The sequence below is a fragment of the Silurus aristotelis genome (genome assembly GCF_946808225.1).
Source record: "Silurus aristotelis genome assembly, chromosome: 24".
In the NCBI taxonomy this organism is placed as follows: Eukaryota; Metazoa; Chordata; class Actinopteri; order Siluriformes; family Siluridae; genus Silurus; species Silurus aristotelis.
This window is the reverse complement of record NC_139597.1, coordinates 18,186,697-18,205,632: the sequence shown is the minus strand read 5'-3', so window position 1 is coordinate 18,205,632 and position 18,936 is coordinate 18,186,697. Positions and strand designations below refer to the sequence as shown.

The window sequence follows — 18,936 nt, the reverse complement described above, 5'->3', positions numbered from 1 at the left end:
CATAAAAACATATGACTGTATTTTTACATCTATAAATGTAACAACATATTTATTATATTTGCTAGGCAAATCATTTGCATGGAAATGATGCCATATTAGAAGTGAGCAATAGAATGAGAGCATTTGCAAGTGATTTGCAGCTAAATGACCAGAGTTCAGAATGTACTCCCTTTGTGCGTTTGAAGATCGTAAAACGTTTTTTTGTTATTGCTTTTAGTCAGCCATGTGAAATCATTTCTCGCCTAAAAGAGTAAATGTAACAGAGAATTTGTTTCTTATTTCTTTTATTCATCATTTTTCATTTGATTACTCATTTCAGTTATATATATTTTTTACATACTTAAATAGCTTTTAATCAAAATGAATCATATGATCTTTAAATGCTGTAAGTCGAGCTGTAGTGTGTACCGACATTCTTTTTTTCATTATTTTATGCATCAATATCCGCTATTACTCACAGTTTTACTACCACAAAATAGCTTCAAAACCTTTAAGAAATAATATAACATTTAAAAAATAATATTGTATGAAGTAAATCAGCCATAATGTACATGTGCAAAATACAACTTAAAACACATTTTATATATAAATATATATTTTAGCATTTTTATGCATGTGCAAAAGGAGTGAGTATTTTATATAACTATATACAGTACAGACCAAAAGTTTGGACACACCTTCTCATTCAAAGACTTTTCTTTATTTTTATGACTATGAAAATTGTAGAGTCACACTGAAGGCATCAAGGGCTATTTGACCAAGAAGGAGAGTGATGGGGTGCTGCGCCAGATGACCTGGCCTCCACAGTCACCGGACCTGAACCCAATCGAGATGGTTTAGGGGTGAGCTGGACCGCAGAGTGAAGGCAAAAGGGCCAACAAGTGCCAAGCATCTCTCGGGGGAACTCCTTCAAGACTGTTGGAAGACCATTTCAGGTGACTACCTCTTGAAGCTCATCAAGAGAATGCCAAGAGTGTGCAAAGCAGTAATCAAAGCAAAAGGTGGCTACTTTGAAGAACCTAGAATATGACATTTTTCAGTTGTTTCACACTTTTTTGTTATGTATATAATTCCATATATAATTCCACATGTGTTCATTCATAGTTTTAATGCCTTCAGTGTGAATCTACAATTTTCATAGTCATGAAAATAAAGAAAACTCTTTGAATGAGAAGGTGTGTCCAAACTTTTGGTCTGTACTGTGTATATATAAATATATATTATGTAATGAGCTTAACTTGATAAACTTCCACCTCCCTGGTACTCTTTCAGTCCATTTGATCTCTTGCTTCCACTGACTAGGTTCAGCTCCAGTTGGTGATTTTTTTTTCTGATTCACTGTGCATGATGAACACACACTTCTCCCATCCCTGAGTCTGTTTAATGTCTTATAACTAAATAACTGAAATGTCTACAAATGCTTTCTTTATTCCCAACCATTCAAATGCAGGAACACTTGAGTCTTGATCACACGAAGATGTTCATCAAATCCTGAGTAAACAAGAAAAATATCAAAATGAATAAACCACAAACTAGACTGTGTTACTTCATGCGCAAGTAATCATCTCTTTAAAAGAAACATAATCTCCTGTTAATAATTCAACATTTTTCTAAATTCTCAGTAACATCTGTGTTTTTACATTTAGCGAAAAAAACCCCACAATTTTTAACAAGAAAATGAACAGCTACATCACATTTAACACTACTATGTCATTTAACTCTTCTTTTACATTTATTTTTATTTTTAAATTAAACTTAAAATCAATGGTAAAATGGAATATTTAAAACCGGTTTAATTTGCTAACCTAATAATCATTCATTATATATTATTCATGTACAATATACAAACTGAGAAATATCGAAACAATATTTATCAACTTTATAAACTATGATAATAATGTGGCGTAAATATAAATATTTATTTCCCAAAACGTATCTAAGGAATATCTTTACTCACATCAGTTCCTCCAGTTTGAAATGGTCGTCATACTTAAGGGCATTAAGCATCTCCTTTTCTGAGTAGCCGACATTATTACAGTGCAGATTCAGTTCTCTCAGGTGTGACGGGTTTGTTCTCAGAGCTGAAGTCAGAGCAGCACAGCCTTCGTCCGAGACACCACAATTATACAAACTGCGGAGAAACACAATCACTCAGTTTCTCAGTTTATAAACTTCAAGCTTGTTTTTTATTTATTTTTTTTGCTTGTTTTAAAACGAGTGTTACAAAAAAAAAAATGTTCAGCGTTTTTTCTTAATGTAAACAAAGATTTTAGTGAGTTGTAACGATTTCTACAAGGCTTCTGGTGTTCCTCTTTGTTTTCTCTTTCATCTCCCTCACTATTACATTCTGTAAGTTAGTCAGCATTAGCTGTTTCAGTCTACACTCATTGACTAATGATTAGTCAATATGCTCAATAAAGACCTGAATACTACTACAGTATGGGTATTTTCAGTTTAGTCAAATTGTGTTTGTCTGTAATTGTGATGTAGATAAAAATCTGATGTTATGAGTAATCAGTGCAACCCGAAACAAGGTCATGTGACTCTCAGAGAGATGATCGTACCTCAGTTTTTCCAATTTACAGTGAGGATTCTCCAGTACAACAGAGAAACCCTTCACTCATGAGTCTCGTATATTATTCCATGACAGATTCAGCTTTCTGAGGTGTGAGGGGTTTGATCTCAGAGCAGAAGTCAGAGCAGCACAGCCTTCATCTGAGACACCACAATTACACAACCTGCAGAAAGACACAATGCCCCACTCTTCATCAACAGATTTTTATCTTGGTTTAAAATTAATTTTTCAGGTGATAAATTTGCAGAAATATTATTCAGAATGGCATGAGGAATTAATATCACCTGTTTATTCTAATTGACAATAAAATTCATCATACTGTCATACTGTCAGAGATCCTCCTGCACGCCTCCTCCACGGCTCTCTCTAGCAGCCGCCTTCCCGGCGCTAATCGCCGACACCTCTCCCTCGTTACCATTTCCCCTTTATACGTTCCCGCTCCAACCTCACTCACGGTCGGATCTACTTGATGGCTTCAGTGATCTACCAGCATTCCCCGCTGGTTCCTGCTCCTGGTTCCAACTATACGAATTATACTCGCTTTACGGATCCTACCCGCATTATGGATTATACCTGCATTACGGACTATACCCTCATTACAGTTCATAACTCTTCCAGACTCGTGTTTATGTTCTTACCTAAATAAAGACTATGATTGACTTACTCCCGCTTCCTATGCCTGGTCACTGCCCTGACACATACTGAGTGTTATACAACAGTTTATTCCACATCTCTTGATTGATTGGTCAAGCGTTGTTACAAAAATGTTTAAAGTTTGTGTTACTGCACTGAAACATTTTACTCATCTGTGTTCACAAAATTCAACTCTAGTTCCTAATTCAATATGTGTTCAACAGTTGTGTTATGATCAGCACACATTGCAAACAAACAAAACGTAGAAATATTTAATCTGCTAAATCAGTTGTCTTTCCGAATAATAAAACTAATAGAGTTTAAACTTTCCACACAATTTGCTCTATCAGGCTTCTCAGGCTTCTATGCTTTTATAGAGAATGTGTGTTACTGAGGAGCAGGTCATGTGACTCTCAGAGAGATGATCTTACCTCAGTGTCTCCAGTTTACAGTGAGGATTCTCCAGTACAGCAGAGAGACACTTCACTCCTGAGTCTCCTACATTATTCTGAGACAGATCCAGTTCTCTCAGGTGTGAGGGGTTTGATCTCAGAGCTGAAGCGAGAGCAGCACAGCCTTCATCCGAAACACCACAATTATATAACCTGTAGAGACACACAATGACACACACTCCATCAGCATATTTTAATCTTGGTTTACTACTTGTTAAATAAGGTGTCTACCAGTCCAAACTGGACTACTCTTGTTTGACCATTTAATTATGGTGACCAGAAATTGACCAAACAAGAACCTGATCAGAAGCAACACCATAAAGCCACTGGATCATACCCGTTTTGCTCTTAGCTTGTTAGCCTTAATTGCTGTATTATTGTTCGCTTTTTGTCTTATACCAGCACAAGAGGTTTGGAACCAGGTATGATTGTGCACACAACTACATTCACATAATGTGTTGTCTATTGTATAGTCCAGGGGTGGAGAAGCCGCATGCGGCTCTTTGCCTGGTTTCATGCGGCTCTTACGTTTATATCGAAGTTTGTGTTTGTGTTTTTTTTTTTTTTTATGTGCGTGTTCGCTTCGCTTGAATTCAATACAATATTTTTAAAACTTAAATGATCTCGCCCCTACTGGGAAACTTTGCGGAATTTTTATCTCACGCACATGCACATTCGAGGAAAATACCGTATTGAACTCAAGCGAAGCGAACACGCACATAAAAAAAAAACACAAACACAAACTTCCATATGCAAATTGTTGTGTATGAAGATGAACACAGGACGTTTTAAAAAGAGTGGGAGAGTTTAAATTATTTTTATTGAACGTAATGGCAAGTCATTCTGCCTTATGTCAGGCGTCATTAGCGCATTTCAAATCTTCAGCGCCACTTCAGCTCACTCCATGCTAACATCAACCAGGAATTTCCGAAAGGGACTGAATTTCACAAGCACAAGTTGGTCACTTTGAAAAGTCAGGCAAAAAAGCAGATACAGTTTTCCCAAAAATGTAGCATTAAATTTGGCTTGGAAAATTACATTTGGCTTGGAACATTGCACAGGCTAAAAAGCCATACAATGAAGGGGAGTTTGTTAAATAATGCCTCAGTGACGTTGTTGAAATCTTATCTTCTGAAAACGACAAACTAAAACGCATGGTATCAGACGTCCAACTGTCTCTCCACACTGTTGATCACAGAATATCGGACTTTAACACGGCTACTGAATCACAATTGCACTCTGACCTGGAATGCCAGAAGTTCCATTAAGCAACATGCACAGTAAAGGAAAAACGCTATTGTAAATTATTATATTTTTGATTGTGGACTTGGTTGAACTGAGAGTGTGTGTGTGCGTGTGTGTGTGTGTGTGTGTGTGTGAGAGGAAGGGATGGGTGATGTTCATGTGTGCCCATGTGAATGATGTGGCTCTTTGCGGTAACACAGTAAAAAATGTGGCTCTTGGTCTCTGACTGGTTGGCCACCCCTGGTATAGACATTAGAGTAAAGGGCAGGTGCCAACCTTTGTATTCTGTACTAGCATCCCCTTGAGACGTCAGCTAGTTTTTGTCTGCTGTTTGTTAGTCAGGTTAGCAAATTAAAATACAGCCTAGAGTAGTCTTTTTTGCTAATGTTCATTTCTTTGGCACTGTCCAGGTTCTCCGAACTTTGTATTTCCAACTATTAAAAGCAATAACGACCTCCTACCATATTTATATTCACCATCATTTCCAACCAAACAACCCACAACACTGAATAGTTATTTTGCCTGCACTCCCCCTAGTATAAAGCTGCTGTTATAAAGATTTTCTGTGTCTCTCAGAGAAATGAATTTACCTCAATATCTTGACTTTACAGTGAGGATTTTCCAGTACAACAGACACAGTCTTAACCTCTGTGTCTCCTAGTTGATTCTTACACAGATCTAGTGTATTAGCATCCAGATGCAGATCTTTCAGTTTGGAGGTTTCTGAGTGGAGCACTAAGAACAGAGCTGACCAGCTTCTCATGCTGATTGTACCACACCTGATACTGAAAGAGATTAAATTATACATAAGGTAGTGTAAATTTAATAATGTCGATTATCAAACAGCAGTTTGTAAAGTTAATGGACACATTAGATGACCACATTTGGTTCTGCCCCTGTCAGTTAAGAGAATGGGCTTATTTTTGGACGGTTGATGCTTAGAAAAATAACTCTTTAAATGAGTATAAATCACCGAAATGTGAAACTGAAGAGTAAAAATAAAGTGAGACACTTTTTAAGTTTACAATCTGCTCGTCTCTGTGAGTCTTCATTCACACCCTCATATTCCCGTGAACTACATATTTATTTAAGTGTTTTCAGTTTCTTTGTTTCTAACACTATAAAAGATATATTCACTTTACTTACATTGCTTTTCTGGATGCTGCAATCAAAGGCATCACCTTCAGAAGAACATCTTCTGTTATCTTGTCTGTACTGATATATTTACTCAGGTCAAACTCTTCCAGCTCCTGGGCTGAGGTCAGTAACACAAACACCAGAGCAGACCACTGTGTAGAAGAGAGTTCACTTTGTTTTCCAGACTTCAGGTAACGTTGGATTTCCTCCACTAGAGAATTATCATCCAGTTCATTCAGACAGTGGAACAGATTGATGGATTTGTCTGTAGGAAGATCTTCACTTATCTTTATTTTAATGTACTGAACTGTTTTCTTTATGTCCTGGGAGCTACTTCCTGCCTTCTTCCTTACCAAGAGATGTAAGAGATTTTGATTGGACTTCAGCGAGAGACCCAGAAGAAAGCGAAGGAAAAGATCCAGATGTCTAGTCTGACTTTCTAAAGCCTGATCTACAGCAATCTTGTGTACATGTGAGATTGTATTTCCTTTTAGCCACAGTAACAAATGCTTTCTTTTTTGAAAAACATTTATCTTTTTCTTCATGAATATCAGGTGCACGTACAGAGCTGCGAGATGTTCCTGAATAGTCAGATGAAGAAAGCAGTACACTTTACTCTGTGGAAGCCCAAACTCCTCTCTGAAGATCTGTGTACACACACCTGAATACACTGCTGCTTCGGTCACATCAATGCCACAGTCTCTCAGGTCTTCCTCATAGAAGATCAGGTTTCCTTTCATGAGCTGCTGAAAAGCCAGTTTTCCCAGTTTAAGAAGCATTTTCCTGTCACTCTTTTGCTTTTTTGAGTATTTTTTTCTTATAATGTTGGTCTGAATGATGAAGTGTGTGTACATTTGAGTCAGAGTTTTGGGGATTTCTCCACTCTCTGCTTCACCCAACATTCTCTCTAGAACAGTGGCTGAAATCCAGCAGAAGACTGGGATGTGGCACATGATATAGAGGCTTCTTAATGCCTTCAGGTGTGTGATGATGTTATTGGCCAGGATCTGATCACTGATTCTCTTCCTGAAATACTCCTCCTTCTGTGGGTCATTAAATCCTCGTACCTCTGTGACTCGATGAACACATTCAGAGGGGATCTGATCAGCTGCTGCTGGTCGGGAGGTGATCCAGATGAGAGCAGAGGGAAGCAGATTCCCTTTAATCAGGTTTATCAGCAGCTCAGGCACTGATGCTGATTCAGATACATCACACACTCTCATTGTGTTCTGGAAATCTAGAGGAAAACGACACTCGTCCAATCCATCAAAAATAAACAGAACCTTTTCCAAACTGGACATTTTAATTTCTTTTATTTTCTTAAAAAAACAGACACGAAGGAGTTCCATCAGACTCAGTTTTTGGTCCTTCATCAAATCTAGCTCTCTGAAAGGAAGTGGAAATATGAGGTGAATGTCCTGATTTGCTTTCCCTTCAGCCCAGTCCAGAACGAACTTCTGCACAGAGACTGTTTTTCTGATGCCAGCGATTCCCTTCGTCAGCACGGTTCTGATGGGTTCCTCTTGTTTAAATAAGGACTTAAAGATGTCATTGCATTTGATTGGTGTTTCCTCTGTGGTTGTTCTTCTGGATGCTGCTTCAATCTGCCGTACCTCATGTTCTTTATTGACGTCTTCACAGTCTCCCTCGGTGATGTAGAGCTCTGTGTAGATCTCATTCAGGAGGGTTCGGTTTTCTTGGTTTGTTTTCACTTCATTCAGACACTGAAGCTTCTACATTAGATTTAATTTGAACTTTTTCTGGAAATCGTTTACATCAGCAGCAGCTTTTGGGACGTGCCTGTGAAATGGTGGAAGTAGGCAGATGTGGTGAGACATTGGGGCCATTTCATCATCATGAGAGCACATTATTTCTGACAGGTTATTTTTTTTATGTTTTATTACATCGTATGTTTTATATAAACAATCTGTAGTTAAGAACAGCAGAGAGATACAGTAAATAACACCAATATATTTCTGTCACGGTCATGTTGGGGTTTATTTTACCCAGTTTCTGTGATTAGCTTTGTCTACTCTTTACCTTCTGTAGAACACTGTAAAAACTGTAGCTGTGTACAACCGAAACATTGGGTATATGAACACAAACTTATCACAGGGGCAAATGAAAACAGCTGAGGACACATGATACAACCAAATACAGGACAAAGGTTGGGACATGACATAAACCAAAACAAAGACAGCTTAGTTACATATAAACATTAAAAAATCTGACACGAGCTCGAGCTCTGCAAGCCAGCATGCACTCTGTGATCTCCAAGTATTGTATTCTAGTTTTACCGTATCATCTGTAAATTTACATCCATACCTTGGACCAATAAATTATATAAATATACCTGTGGATTGTAAGTCTAGCTGTGGATTAGGTTGATTAATGTTTGTTGCTTGTTTCCTAAACTGGACTGAAGTCTGATCTTGCACACTTAAGCCTATTCGGGTTGCTTTACTTTAACCATAGTTAGTGTGATAAGCTACACCATAGTAGCCAAAAAAAAGTAAAGTGCTTATAGATGAAGAAATTGTTAATGGAAGGAATGACTGGCATAATTGTGAGTATCATAAATAATAAAATAACAGCAGATAGAACTGTTTCAGACATCACTAAGAATGACCTGATACAAGTAGTGAGATTGTTTTTGTGGATAAAGACTGGAAAAAATAACCTCCAAACTGCACTAAAGGTACTACAAGGCATGCAGGTGAATGTGCTGGTTTTCCTTCAGTGCTGTTGGGGAACTGTAGGAAAAGCTGTAGGAACAGAAAAACGTATAATAAATCTCATTCTAGTTTTACGCTGGAATTTCCCTTGAACTCTGACTTTATTAGCATCAATAACAGCGAGATGATGTTAACAAACTTTAGGAGATCTTTCACAGACCAAACTCTCTTCATGGCTGCACACATTAATACATCTGAGTTAGACTTTTTTATGCCTGTGGAGGAAGAGAAATTGATTTGGTCTTGGACATACATAAAAATAAATTTTGTAGAAAAGCTAGACATGGTGAGGAGGTCAGTAAACCCCGAAGCTAGCTAGCGTGTCTCAGCCCGGGAAAGGGTTTGTTCACCACTTGCAGACCAGTGAATACGAGCGGTACCACTGGATTACAGCCTCTAAGGGGCGCTGCACATTATGACCATGCATCTCTGGTGAGTAGGTTGTATTTTTTTTTACATTTTTTTATGTTTTTGTCATGTTATTAGACAAATATTGATTTTGAACTGCTCCAGATGTTGTAGGTGCACAGTTGCGGTTGTAGTGTAGAGGTTTGGAGTCTTAACTGGGTTTCTTACTTTAGTAAAATGGTTTTTACCTCCATATGTGAAATGTCTCTCTCTCTGTAATGCCATGCTTTGTTATATTGCATTTTTGTATTGTATTGATGGTTTCTATAATTGAGACGTGATAGTGGTGGTATTAAGTGATGGATTAAGTCGGGTACGTCCTCACTGAAGGCCCAGGTACCAAATGCACGGCCCGCCATTGATATATATATATATATATATACGTATATATATATATATATATATATATATATATATATATATATATATATATATATATATATATATATATATATATATATATATACACATATACACACACACACACACACACAGTTTAGAGATGGCTCAATACCATTATTTTGCCATCGGTAAGATACCAATATTTAATATCTCGGAATTGACATAAAATCTTGAATTATTAAAAAAAAAAAAAAAGAGCATAAAAGCATTACTAAAACAAAGAAAATATAAAAAGTTTTACATTAAAATTTGCCTTTAACTGTGACTTTGGCAATGACTTTAACAGTGAGCAGATGTTACCTGTGTATAAGTGAGGAGTCTCCATCTTTAAAATTCAGAGGCTTATTCATAGACCATTCACTCTTCATGGAGATACAGCTGGGTGCTGGTGATACTGATCTCTCACCTGGGAGTTCACTATACAACATTACAGACAGTCCTTTACTGATTTATATCAAATCCTTTATAATATACACAATTTACAGTTAGCTTTTCATTGTTAGCAATAACCTTTGTTTAAGATATTCATTTTATATGTACTTACTAAATATTTTAGATATGAACAGTTAATGACTAAGCAGCATGGTACAGTAGGTCCCTGTTACGTTGTTGTTTCTTTATTTTTTTTTATTTTAGGGGGACACATTAAAATATGTGTGTACAGATCTGTTTAGCAAATATAGTGCTTCATTCTGCTCTCATGTGTTTGTTTACCTCATTCTACTGTATGTTTTCTATACTATAATCACCCTGTAGGAAATATAAGTAGCAAGGAGATTTATAATACCAGTGTCTCAGTGTTAGTCATGTCGCTTGTTTTGATCTTATCCTGTAAGATACTGCAAGAAATACAACTCAAAAGTAGAAAAAAATATCTGAGCACTTATGACTTTTCTGGGTTTTTTTTTATATAAGTAGTTCGTAATTAATGTGATGAAGTTCACCATGTGGTTGCTTTGCTATTGGTGCCTAAGCCTTAATGTGTCCAACTGCATGCATCCACTATAAATTACTTTAGAACCAGCAGTAGTTAAAAAAAAATGCAAAAGCAAGTTTCAGATTAAGGTTTAGCATCATCTGTTAAACTAATTCTTTCTTTCTCCACAGTTAGATCTAATGTAAAAAATTTTAGATGAAGAAATTGTGAATGTAAATATGCATCAAGAGGCTGAAGATAATTAGTCACAATAGCGAATGGTTTATTGAGATCTTAAGGTATTGCATTCAGAATATTGTATTGTTTCAGTGAAAATAGAAAAGTACAATATTTCAAAATACAGAGCATAAAAGAATACTGAATCAAATATAAAATTCTAGTTTTACATGAGAATTTGCTTTTAACTGCGACTTTGGAAGTGACATAAACAGTAAGTAGATGTTACCTGTGTAGAAGTGAGGAGTCTCCATCTTTAAACTTCTGAAGCACCATCATAGACTGATCACTCTTCATGGAGATACAGGTGGATGCTGGTGATTCTGATCTTTCACCCTGGAGTTCACTATACAACATTACAGACCCTTTACAGATAGCTATTAGTGATAATCCATTCTTAAGTTTTACCTTTAAAGTTAATTTATTAATCTTTAAATATGAACAGGTAATTACTAAAATACAAAGACATGGTAGGTCACCAGTTTTGTGAGGGCGAAGACACTTTGTCGGTGTGCAGATCAGGAGTCTCCATCTTTGAAGGATAATCTCAATATGATCAATATCTTAATATAATCTCTGTATGTTTGGTAAGTTTATACCCCCATAAAGGTGAGTCCACAAGAGGCCAAGGAACTCGTAGGAAGACTCCTAAAAACACAAATGTTCATTGAATCATCACAATCCTTTTCATATATTTGTTTAAAAATCAACAAAAATAGTCAGACTTGTTACTATTTTAGGCATATCATCATTTTTCTTGATGTAATACAGTCAATTTTCTTGTCAGTATTCACATATTTGAAACTATTTTTGATAACGAAAGTAGGTTGTGACGCAGCAGGAAAATAATCTGCAAACTAATTCAACTTTATTACAGGTATACCATTGTGCTACATATGATATTTTACAGTTAAGGGGTTCGGGGAGAAGAGACGACTTGATAGAAAATCTAATAGGAATTTACACTAGTTTGTCTCCATTTGAGTGTTTTGTACATCTAGGTGTGAGAGCGAAACTTTAAAGCCCCAATAAATTGGGGCTTTAAAAAATCTCAATAAATTGGTTGCAGGTCATTTGGTATTACATAAATATTCTGAAGCTTTCAGTATTAGATGGTCTTCCTGTTCTAATACTTTTAGAGTACTGAAGAGTAAAACTTAAAGAAAAAAAATAAAGAACAAAAACGCATAACTTTTTTGGATTTCCGGAAATAACCCTAAAATGTTGTTCTCTTTTATCATCTCGTGTTCGAGATCCACCTATGGGAAGGGCATCCGTACCTGACCTCTGCAGAAGCATCCAATTGCACCAAGTCTGGCTTGACAGACAGGTAAGGCAACGCCCCTTACCCGAGTGCATAAGGCACCTGTACGCGCTACCTCTCCTCAGTTAACATTCGCTTCTCGCGACTTCTGCAATCCTTCCTCACAGCTTCCTAGTTTCCTGGACTGCACATTTTTGTCTTCAGGAGGACATATCATCTGATCAGCCTCCGCCGGACGTGCCCGTCCTCAGCCAGGTTAGCTTCGCGAGCTGCCCACGCTTGCATTCCTTTTTTCTTTTTTCTTCATGGCGCTTTCTACCGCGTGCGGTGCACTCATCGCTGCGAGGGATTCCCATCCCTACACGCTTCGCAGTGTATCAATTTTGAGCTCTCCGACTCGGAGGGGGAAAAAGGCGACGCCGCTGCGCACCCGGGGGCCTCCCGCGGTGCGATTTCCTCTGACTGGGCCGACTTGTGTCCTTCCCCGTTCGAGGATTTACTACCGGTCGACAACCGTCTCCCCGAAGGACCGACAGGTTCTGGGGATGAGATCGAGGCGGCCCTTCTCGACGGCTCGGATGACGAGGACGCCATCCCGTCCTCCGCGGCCCCTCAGGCTCCCCCCGCCCCATCTCAATCGGTTTTGCTGGAGCTTTGTGAACGCGCTGCCGCGCAGCTCAGCATCGAATGGCCGGCTCTCCTTAATGCTTCGGATCAGGAGGGAGACGTATATGATGGCAAGCTTCTGGGACCTCCTTCCGGCCCGAGAAAGCAGCTGCTTCCCGTCCTCCCTGCATGTGCTAAACACATGAGATATTGCTGCAGAGATCCGCTCGACCTGAAACACGGTCTTGCTGGGCTGGAAGTTAAAGATATGGCGAGTTTTGGCATGGGCAATCCCCCGGTTATTTAACCTTCCATCACCAGACACCTCAACCCATCTCAGGGCGGGCTGCTCGCCCCACCCAAGCCCGTCCTCCGGGTAAAATGGATCGCTTCTCTGCATCGATTCATCAGGCATCGTATAAAGCCTCAGCTCTCGCTATACGAGCTCTTAATGTCTCCTCGCTGTTGGCCGCGTATCAGGCGGAACTCCTGCTCGATTTGGGTCAACAACTGGAGAAAGGGTCACCATCGCCCGATCTCTGGAAGGAGGTCGTCTCAGTCAATGACCTTGTTCTCCGTAATGCCCGTCAGGCTGTCCAAGCGAGCGGGTGTTGCATGGCTTTATCGGTGGTCGGAGAACGTGCACTGTGGCTCAATCTATCCGTGCTCCCTGATAGTGAGAAACGTCGCATCGCAGGAGCACCGATTGAACCCGGCCAAGCTCTTTTTGGCCCGGCTGTGGCCCTGATGCAGCAACGATGCGATGATAAAAAGAAGGAGGACGAGGCGTTCAAATTGTGTCTTCCTAGGAAGCAGGCACAGCATCAGACACCATCTGTGTGGCCATCTAACACTTCTGCTGCGGGACGCCATCCCCACTACACTGGCAGAAATTACAGACCCCGCGGGAAACCACCGGATCAGCAGAGCGGGCCACCTCCCCCGCCTGCTAAGCCTTGGGGTAAGATGTCGTTCGCTGCAGCCGCGGCGAGGAAACCCCCCAACCCTGCCCCTTCGGGTCCTAAACGAAAGCGGCCGACCTAATGCTCGGCCACAGGGGGTTTTCGTTCCGCGTTCATGGGCGACCAGCCCTCCGGACACTTGTTCTTCCCTCCAAGTTCGCCCGTCCAAAAGACGGAGGTTCTCCTTCAGCGAGGTCAGCCCCCCCTCGCCGGCGAGGGTCACTCTCTGTTCCGCACAGACTTCACTGTTCCCCTTGTCGTCCAGAGTGCGTTTCCCCGTTCCAGTGGGGAAAGATGTGAGATTAAGTGCAGAAGCAGTGTCACCAAACACTCCCCTTCACTCTCCTCTAACAAATTTAATAAAGGCTACGGCCCCAGTTTTTCACAAAAAAACAAAACAAAAAACAAAAATATCAATAAATCTGGCGAATCCAATGAATTCGTCTCTGGGAGAGAATTTTTCCCCAGATCCCCGCGTGTCATCTCTAGTTTGGCCACTAGATGGCGCCATTGCACAATTAATGAGCGATCCGGCCGGATCGGCTCTCGGCATTTTACCGGGCTGTGTGGGTGTGGGGACGCTCGGGAGTCACGTGACAGGCTGGCTGTCTGTCTCAGCCCCCAACTGGGTGATTCACACAGTCACGAGGGGTTACAGACTTCAGTTTGCCAAAACACCCCCGCGGTTCAACGGAGTGGTATGGTCCCATACGGACGAGAGCTCCGCTTACATTCTGAAAGACGAAATCTCATCTCTTTTTGAGAAGAGAGCGATTCGAGTTGTATCCCTGCATCTAAGCAATCAGGGTTTTTACTCTCGCTATTTCCTAGTCCCGAAAAAAGACGGTTCTCTCCGTCCTATTCTGAAGTGTTGAACAAACATTTAAGGAAATACAATTTCAGAATGTTATCACACAGCCCGCTCATACATTCAATAAAGCAGAACGATTGGTTTTGCTCGATCGATCTGAGCGATGCTTTTTTCCACATAAACATCTATCCTCCGCACATGAAATTTCTTCGTTTCGCCTACCAAGGTGTGTGTTACGAATTCATGATCCTTCCGTTTGAGTCCGAGGGCGTTCTGTCTGTGTGTGGAGGCGGGACTTGCGCCTTTGAGATCAGCGGGTATCAGAATCCTCACATACATAGACGATTGTCTTATTATAGCCGATTCGAGAGAGAAAGTGATTCAAAACACTGCCCGTGTGCTCTCTCACATCGCTGCACTCGGGTTCAAAATCAATGTGAACAAGAGCAACTTCACTCCCGCTCAGGAGGTCATATTCTTGGGGCTGGAGCTGAATTCCGTTACGATGCGCATGCGCCTGTCACAGAAGTGCATCTCTTCATTCATGAACTGTCTCGCGCGGTTCAGGGAAGGAGCGCGCATACAGTATCGCACATGCCTCAGATTACAGGGTCTTATGGCTTCGGCTGTCCATGCGTTGCCTCTAGGTCTTCTGAGAATGAGGGCTTTTATGAAGTGGGTTTTGTCCCTGCATCTCAGCCCGTTGCGCGATCTTTGCCGCTATGTCACGGTGACGCGCACGTGCATGGCCGCGCTGCGCCGCTGGAGAGCTGCGGAGTTTTACGCGCATGGGACCCCTCTCGGGGCGATCATACTGCGGAAAGTGGTAACGACAGATGCCTCCTTAACGGGGTGGGGAGCCACACAGGAGGGCAGATCAGTGAACGGTGTATGGCCGAACTCACTTCATTCAGCCCATATAAATTATTTGGAGCTCCTCACTGTGTTGAAAGCTCTAAAGCATTTTTTGCCTCGCCTGCAGGGACATCATGTGCTGGTGCGCTGCGACAATACAACAGCTGTGGCACATATCAACCGTCAAGGCGGCATGCGCTCCCCCAAGCTTCATGCTCTAGCTCACAGGTTGCTGGTATGGAGCGCACGGCATTTCCTGTCGTTACGGGCGACTCACGTCCCGGGCATTTTAAACAGGGACCTTCTGACCTTCTGTCGAGCGGAAACCCACTCTACGGAGAATGGCGGCTCCACCCTCAGATAGTGAGGCTGCTATGGGAGAGGTTCGGCCAGGCTACCATCGATCTCTTCGCCTCGCGCGAAAACGCCCACTGTCCTATGTTCTTCTCGCTTTGGGACGAGGACGCACCCTCGGCGTAGACGCTGCTCTACACTTTCCCTCCTCTCTGCCTGATAACCCCGACCTTGGCCAGGGTTGCGGTGCAGGGTTAGCTCCCAGGTGGCCCAAGGCACCTTGGCTTGCGGAGATAATTCCTCTTTTATATGCACAGACCTCCTGGCCCAAGCGAACGGGGAAATCTATCATCCTCACCCAGACAGGGTGGCGCTCTGGGCCTGGCCCGTGAGAGGGCGAATTTAAACACTTTGGGGCTTTCCCCACCTGTTATCGCCACGATTCAGAACGCCGGGGCCTCTTCCACACGTTCTCTCTATGATTGCAAGTGGCGTGTGTTTGAGGAGTGGTGCGAGAAACACCAGCTCGTCTCATATCTGTGCTCAGTTTCTGACATTCTGGGTTTTTTGCAGGACCTTATCGATCGTGGCAGAACTTTTCCGACGATTAAGGTCTATTTAGCGGCTATCGCTGCGTGTCACGTCGGGTTCGGCGACACTACGGTGGGTCAGCACCCCCTTATCCGTAGATTCATGAAGGGCGCGGGCCGCTCCATCCCGATCACCAAAAGTGTAGTCCCAGATTGGAATCTATCCATGGTGCTGGGGGTGCTGGCCCGCCCCTTTTGAGCCCCTGGGGGATATCTCCCTCAGGCTTCTGTCCTTCAAGACGGCTCTGCTTCTGGCTTTGGCTTTCGCCAAACGTGTCAGTGATTTGCATGCGCTCTCGGTTCATTTCTCGTGCACCAAATTCTCGTTCAATGGAGATAAGGTTTTGCTTAGGCCTAACCCGGCCTTCATGCCTAAATGCTTCCCAGCTTTCACTGGTGAGGTGATTGAGCTCGCTGCCTTTCATCCTCCCCTTTTTTCCTCTGCGGAGGACCAGAGGCTGAATGCTTTGTGCCCTGTGCATGCCCTACGGGTTTACATGGACAGGACAAACTCTTTTCGAAGGAGCGACCAGCTCTTCATCTCTTGGGCCCCGCCGAACACGGGGAATCCCATCTCTAAGCAACGTCTCTTTCACTGGCTGGTAGAGGCCATCTCCTTAGCGTATGAATCTAGGGGCATGCAGCCCCCAGGTGGCCTTAGAGCGCACTCCACTAGAGGCGTGGCTACTTCTTGGGCTCTGTTCGGGGGAGTTCCCTTGCAGGACATTTGTGCCGCTGCGAGCTGGTCCTCTCCGCACACCTTTGTTAGGTACTACCGGCTTGATGTTACCCGAACCCCGGTAGCTCATGCAGTCTTAAGTGTGGGCTCTTCGTAGCCACGTGCTACTAGGCCTGCACTCCTTTCAACCCCGTCTGCCCGGCCTAGTGATGTATGTTTCAGGCGCATAAGCTCCCTTTTTTCCTGACACCTAGGTTGGCCCATTCACATGTCTATGAACATGTTCTCCTTCCACATGTCGTGGTTTTTTATTCATGGCTGGTTTTTTATCCCCAGCAGTATGTTAATTCTTATGCTTTGTGACGTGCCGTGCACCACCCGTTTGGCCGTCCTCTGGCTTAAAGGGCCTCGCTATGAGTGTATTGGGCAACCGGGGAGTTGTCAATATCTCCCATAGGTGGATCTCAAACACGAGATGATGAAAGAGAACAATAGGTTACTTTCGTAACCCCGGTTCTCTGAAACATCGAGTGGAGAGATCCACCATGTTTGCCCCGCTTGCTGCACGAGAAGCGAATATGCTCACTGAGGTAGCGCGTGCAGGTGCCTTATGCACTCGGGTAAGGGGCGTTGCCTTACCTGCCATTGGGCACGCGCTGCAGCATAATTAAGACAGAAAGAAACTGCTAAAAAGGTATATATATATATATATATATATATATATATATATATATATATATATATATATTATATATATATATATATATATATATATATATATATATATATATAGAGAGAGAGAGAGAGAGAGAGAGAGAGAGAGAGAGAGAGAGAGAGAGAGAGAGAGAGAGAGAGAGATTACACTGCGTTTTTTTCTGTAATATTGATGGTTGTCTATTTTAATGGCGCCATCTACCGGCAAGAGATCGTCATATTTTTAACTGTCAGGAAAATTTTAATAAGAAACTGTTAATGGAAATGAAGAAAACATTTATGGTCAGTCATCACACACACACACACACACACACACACACACACACACACACACACACACACACACACACTACATGTATGTGTACTACATTCTGCCACCAAAAATTAGCAGTTTAATCAGGAAATATTCCTTATGATAATATATGTAAAAAGTTAAAACATTTTCAAAACACAGTTCAGTATTTTCGAAACTATTTGGACACCTGGTCATAAGTATGGTATGTGATTTTTGAGCATTGCATTCCAAATTTAGTCCCAATTTGCTCTTACAATTCCCTCCACTCTTCTGGGAAGATGTTTCACTAGATTTTGGAGTGTGCTTATGGATATTTGTGTTCATCAGTCACAAGGGTGTTATGAAAAGCAGGTACTGATGTAGGTGAAAAGACCTGGGGTGCAGTCAGCGTTCACATTCATCCCAAAGGTGTTCAGTAGAGATGAGATCAGAGCTCTATAGCAGGAGATCTTCCTCTCCAAAGCATGTAAACCAGATCTTCAAGGAGCTCACTTTGTGCACAGGGGCATCGCCATGCTGGAACAGGTTTTGGGTTTCCAAGTTGAAGGGAATGCAAAATTTGATTAGAGCGCCATCTAAAGACGGCCTGTACAATTGAGTGCCTCCAGATTTGTGGTAACAGTTTGGAAAAGAACCACATATAGCAGGAAAGATCAGGTGACCATTCAAGTCGTAATCAAACAACTTTTGTTAGGTCAAGATAAAAAAAAAAGTTGTGATAATGTGAAAACAACTCGTTCTGTCGAGATTGTGAGAAAACATTTAAAGAGCTGTATTGGAGAAGTGGAGTGAACCAAATTACCTAGCAATTAATCATGTAATAGTAGTTGTAGTCTTCCAGAACTTCCATCTCAGGTTTTCAGTAAAAAAAAAAGGAACAGCAGTCCAGCTCATAGACCCCCATTTTTACTCATTACATTTTGAGATCTTAGACATTTTTGTGTCTGAGTGTAAACGATTTTTTTTTGTCCATTTTAATGTGTGGTCTGTCTTTGATGAGTGGTGAAGCTCCAGGGCCAATTAGTGGCTCATTTATGTTCTGTGAAGTTTAATTACTTTGTTAATGTTTAAGCAGAACCTGCAGGTGTCTGAACTTTTAATAATCTATCTATCTATCTATCTATCT

At 41.6% G+C, this 18,936-nt stretch overlaps 1 pseudogene across 1 annotated transcript; it reads right to left on the bottom strand.

Annotated features, from left to right (window-relative positions):
* Positions 1-1,233: 1,233 nt before the first annotated feature.
* On the bottom strand, positions 1,234-10,957 carry LOC310719066 (NLR family CARD domain-containing protein 3-like; annotated as a pseudogene). Its single transcript, XR_014538271.1, has 7 exons — positions 9,888-10,957; positions 6,052-7,842; positions 5,496-5,690; positions 3,640-3,813; positions 2,565-2,738; positions 1,958-2,131; positions 1,234-1,491 (listed from the first exon to the last, which is right to left on the bottom strand). The product of XR_014538271.1 is annotated as an NLR family CARD domain-containing protein 3-like (transcript).
* Positions 10,958-18,936: the final 7,979 nt, after the last annotated feature.